The sequence below is a fragment of the Cibotium barometz genome, chromosome 14 (assembly GCF_041138505.1).
Source record: "Cibotium barometz isolate CiBa-2024 chromosome 14, ASM4113850v1, whole genome shotgun sequence".
NCBI lineage: Eukaryota > Viridiplantae > Streptophyta > Polypodiopsida > Cyatheales > Cibotiaceae > Cibotium > Cibotium barometz.
In genome coordinates this window covers 11,175,490-11,181,006 of record NC_141059.1, presented here as the reverse complement: position 1 = coordinate 11,181,006, position 5,517 = coordinate 11,175,490, and the positions used below count along the sequence as shown (strand labels likewise).

Genomic DNA, 5,517 nt, shown 5'->3' with positions numbered 1-5,517 from the left:
CTCAGTCGTCTGCCTCTGTGTAGAGCAGCCTTACAACTCCTTCCCATAGCTAGGGCAACCAAAGAAAAAGAGTTCCACCTTAGACTGTAGCAGCCAAAGCAGTCACAACAATAGCAGAAGTAGTGGAAGAAGAAAGAGGACATATTTATGCTGCAATTGAAAACCAAGGGCCAAATCACGAATTTTATATCATCCATACTCTAGCTGAGTATCAGGGTAAGCCTTTTAAGCTTTTGATTGATTCAGGCAGTACTTATTCTTTCATTTCCCTTGGATGCTTGCATAAGCTAGTCTTAGATCGAAAATCAAGGAAACCTATGCAAGTTGAATTGGCAAGTGAAAAGATTCATTTCACTCACCTTGAGATAGATCGTATTCAGTAGTTCAATCTAGATGGGAATCTAATTGACTGCTGCCAGTTCAGAGTCATACCTTTGGGAGTTTTTGACGGGATCCTTGGAATGGATTGGCTCCATAAAAATCAAGCTGACATTCACTGTCATAATGGAACCATTTCCTTTTGTGACCTTCACGGAAACAAAGTTCAAGGAACCGGAATTTCAGGATCCCCAAGCCAGCAATTAGTAAAAGCTTCTAAGTTACTAAAAGGACTTAGAAAGAAGCAGCGCATTTATCTTGTCAAAATGAATCCAATAGACTCAAAGTTAAAAGCTAAAGAACCTGAATGGTTAAGTGATTATGATGATTTATTCCCAGCAGAATTAACAGAGATGCCTCCAATTTGGGAAGTAGATCACGTGATAGAATTGACCCTCGGAGCTCAGCGAGAGTAGCCTTGCGCACGTACAAAATGCTAGTTCCTGAAGCCATCAAACTCAAGGAACAGCTTATACAGTTGTTAGAGCAAGGGTTTGTAAGACCTAGTGTTTCACCTTGGGTGCCAGTTCTCTTTCAGAAAAAGAATGATGGAACGCTAAGACTCTGTGTGGACTACAAAGATCTCAATCAGCTCACAGTTAAGAATAAGTATCCTATTCCCAGAATTGATGAGCTTCTGGACAGGCTAAGTGGAGCCCATATCTTCACAAAGATAGATCTCAAATCAGGGTATTACCAGATCAGGATTATGAGCAAGATATCCCAAAGACAGCCATCAATACCCGGTATGGGCATTATGAATTCACTACCCGGTATGGGCATTATGAATTCACTATCATGCCATTTGGATTGACAAATGTCCCAGCTACATGCAAGACATTCTCAAGGAATACTTGGATGATTTTGTTCTTGTTTTCTTTGATGATTAAGAACCAAAGGAATTACTAAAAAAATGGATTTTTGACACCTCAAAATGGGAATTCCCCCCTCATGAATGAGGTACCTACTTCACATGTGTAATGGAGTTTTAAATCATCAAAAATTGAGATATTTCATCTCTCCTCTCTCCTAATTCAAGTCTAGTTCCAAAAAGTAAGCTAAAGTGACCTAAAAATGGTCAAAAATTAACCAAACTGATCTGGAAAATTCTAGAATCAATTTGCTTGGTTAGGAGCTCACTTTTTCCTACAAATAGAAGCCTCCCCCTTTGTTGAAGCTTAATAGTGTTTTATGCATTGTTACTCTACTCCTCCCAAGAGCCAAGGACTGTGAATTTCTTAATAATTCACTAGTTTTTGACCATTTTCCTCTTCCAAAGATTGGTGGCCACTCTTGTTGCAAACAAGAGTAGAACCCCCAAAGGAAAGCTCCCAGAATTCATGTAAGTTAGAAATCTTATATTTTTTCTTTACTCTTTTAATGGTTTTTAAATTTTTGTTTTATTGAAATGATAATCTGATGCTATGCCTTGCTGAAAAGGCTTTCCCCTCTCTCATTCTTAAAATCAGCACTTCTTTATCCTAGTTAAGTTATCTAATAATTGGAAATAAACTTTTCATATTGTTTCTCTTTTAGAAGTGAAATTTGATTAGTTTAGAGTGTTTAAAAAACCAATTGGGGATAATTCCTAAGTAGATTAATTTTAGAAAAATTAAAAAATTGTCAGCCATACAAAGGAGGTTATGGCGAAATTTTCTAAAAATTTGTGATGCATAGAAAGATGCATATTGATTAATTTTTTATTATGAAAGAGTGATTTTCAATAGAATAAATTCTATGTATAGAAAAATGCATATTGATTAATTTTTTTAATTATAAAAGTGTTGCTTTCATCATTATTGATTTTTATGCATAAATAGATGCATAAAAGATTTTTTATTATTATGCATAAAAGTATTTTTTTATTATAAAAGTGTTACTTTCATCAAAATGATTTTTTTGCATAAATAGATGCATGAAAGAATATTTTTATTATTATAAAAGTGTTACTTTCATCAAAATGATTTTTATGCATAAATAGATGCATAAAAGAATATTTTTATTACTCTAAAAGTGTTACTTTCATCAAAATGAATTTTATGCATAAATAGATACATAAAAGAATATTTTTTTATTATAAAAGTGTTACTTTCATCAAAATGGATTTTTATGCATAGATAGATGCATAAAAGAATATTTTTATTATAGAAGTGTTAGGTTCATTAAAATGGATTTTTATGCTTAAAATGATGCATAAAAGCTTCTCCTGGTATGACAAGGGTGTGCTTTAGAATCCAAATCTAGTTATTACCTTCATATAAGCCTTGAGATTGAAGAAGAAAAGTGGGAACCCACCTTGAAGTAACCTTAGGGTTGTCGACGTCGTGGAGTAGGTTGAGTAGCCTTGGGAACCCATTTGAAGGTAGGCTGAGTCTTCTTGGCTTGTTTTCTTGTTGGGCATTGGTCTGTTTTCAAAAAAGATGTGGATGCAGAGTTGGAAGCTAAAGACATTGTTGGTAACGACGTTGAGGTTTGTATGGAGGAAGTAGTGTTGGGTTCAGCCAATGTTAAGGCTTCATCCTTCCGGCATTCTAGTGCTAAGTGTTACAAAGTTGCAATTTGCATGGAATATAAGGGTGTAGAGTTAGTGGAGACACCCCCTGTGGCCCAGTATATAGTGCATCGGGTAGCTTTCATCCATGGTCCACTAAGAATGATTTGTTCCTTCATTGTCCCGATAGGCATGACCAAACAATCGCTCACCCAGGTCCCATTTGCACCATAGATGATAGTCTTTAGAATGCCTAGCACTTTGGTATTCTTGTTATTGATGCCTTTTACTCTCAAAGGAGAAGTTACCAACTAAGGTTTTCCCAATTGGTTCCATACATTAAAAGAGAGTAAATTGTCACTTACTCTAGTATCAAGCAATGCATTGTAGAGAGCTTTACAATAAGGACTAGGTAATGCAACTTGCATTCCAAGAGGTGCAATATGATCTTCTGTTTCTCCAACAACCTCTCCTACATAAGCTTGTGCAGTTTTTAAGCTTTCTTTATGTTGCTGTAGAAGATTAATTTGTCTAGCTCAAGCTTCCTATCGAGCTTGAATTTTCTTTTGAGTAGCCGTTCTCTTGTATCTTACTTATCATGGGCAGCATGTAATGCTTCCTTAGTGACAGTTCCATAGTAGTTTTTGAATTTACTCCCGTTTAATAAGGTAACAGTGGTTTCAACTCCATCTAGAGTTTCCATCCGTATTGTCCCTTGGGGGGTAATCTCGAATATCCTAATGGTTCTTTCCCCCATATATTTAAGATTTTTCTTTTCATTTTGGACCCCATACATAAGTACAATAACTCCAAAGTTAAGTTCCTTATCTTTGACATGTTTATAACTCCAAAGTTAAGTTCCTTATCTTTGACATGTTTATAAAATGCCTTTTTCCTTTTGTTTTTCTCAACTAGCATAGTTTGCACCATTAGTTGTCTCTTCTCCTCAAGTCATTCCAAAGTGAGTAAACATTCAACTAACTCATTATCTTGAAGCTTTTTAGCTATAGACACTCTTAAGTTGGGTACCATGAGCTCCCAAGGCATCACTGACTTAAGTCCATAAACCATCTTAAAGTGTGTGCACCCAATTGCAACCTTGTATGCGCAGTACAATGGCCCATAAAGTTACTGTGAGTTTAAGCTCCCAGTCATTGCATTGAGCTTCTACTATCTTAGAAGTTATAGATATTAATACCTTGTTTGTGCTCTCTGCTTGACCATTGGCTTATGGGGGTAATAGGCCATTGACTTACAACGTGAGATCATGAGAGTGCTAGTGAGATATTTGATCACATCATTTAAAAAATGACTTGCTTGATCACTCACTATCTCAAATGGGCATCCAAAGTGTGTTATAATGTTATCATAAAGAGAAATTTGGGTACTCTGTGTCTCACTAATGTGAGCTTGCTTTCCCTTTTGAGCTTTATTGCCTCTTTGAGCATGCTCACCCCTTTGCGCTTCCTTGCCCCTTATTTGATCACCTTCAAAACCACTTTTTTGTTAGAAAAGTAAAGCTTAAGGAAAGAGAGGAGACAGTTGTGGAAGCCACTTTACCTTGACTCAGACAGCCACCACTTGCACCCTTTCCCTTTGATTTTTGCCATTCCTCAAACTTAGCTTTCTCACTTGGCAATACATGGGGCGAGGGCATGTCAATCCACCAAGGGCATGTCTCAATCTCAAAAGGTGAGAGAGCAATCATATTCTCCTCATACATAGTGGACTCTTTGTTAGTGATATCCACCCATGTTTTACAAGCCTTGGGCAAATCAACAAGCAGCTTGAGGTCTCTCAAGTGCAAAAAATACCTGGAATATTCAAAGATAATTTATCCAAGCCAACACAAACTACACACTGCAATGTCAAACAAAGGGCATTAAAATAGAAAACCAACCGATAGAGCAACCGACAAGCGGCTGCATCAAGATGGGACTAAATAGGTTGATCCTCTTTTTTTTGAACTTTTCTTTAGCACCAGTTTTCTTAATGTTGCCAAAAATATATTTTCTACCCTCATATCGTATGGATGCAAAGTAATCATGAAGAGATGGCTCATCGGGCAAATTAATTGGATGCTTTGTGGTAGCTGCTATTCTTATCTCTTGCTCCAAAAAACGAAGTGCATTCTTTTCTATCATGTCTAGCAACAGTTCCCTCGACAACCACCTACAATGATAGAAATAATGAAAGGCACGAAAACATGCAAAGAGTGAAGAATCCTTGAATATCATACCCCGATTGGAGTATTTTCTTAGCTGTGATTTCTGCTACAAAATTTCCACTTGCTACCCCTTGGTGTGCTTGCTCCAAGATGTACAAGTATTCATCCTCCTTGGAGTAGCATCCTAGTATATTATCTTTACCTGTCCTATAAAGGGTTCCAACAACAATCAATTTTGGTAAGGCTCCACTTCTTTTAGAAATTTCCTTGCTAGATTGTGCCATAAATTTTTAGTGTTGGGAATCCATTAGCGAGAAAGCTAACAATTCTCTCACTCCACTCTGGTGTAACTTTTACTTTTAATATTGTAGCATCAGGTAGATCATCATTAACTCCAATTGGTGCTTCACCATTAGTACATGTGATAAATGATCCACCATGACATGTTTTTTTCTAGGCCTCCCAACTATGGTGAAATCAA

At 36.6% G+C, this 5,517-nt stretch overlaps 1 long non-coding RNA gene across 1 annotated transcript; it reads right to left on the bottom strand.

Moving 5' to 3' along the window:
• Positions 1-4,301: 4,301 nt before the first annotated feature.
• Positions 4,302-5,030, bottom strand: LOC147631664 (uncharacterized). The gene is made up of 3 exons (XR_015267256.1): positions 4,770-5,030; positions 4,430-4,683; positions 4,302-4,356 (listed from the first exon to the last, which is right to left on the bottom strand). It is a non-coding gene; the product is annotated as an uncharacterized LOC147631664 (long non-coding RNA).
• Between the last annotated feature and the right edge of the window lie 487 nt (positions 5,031-5,517).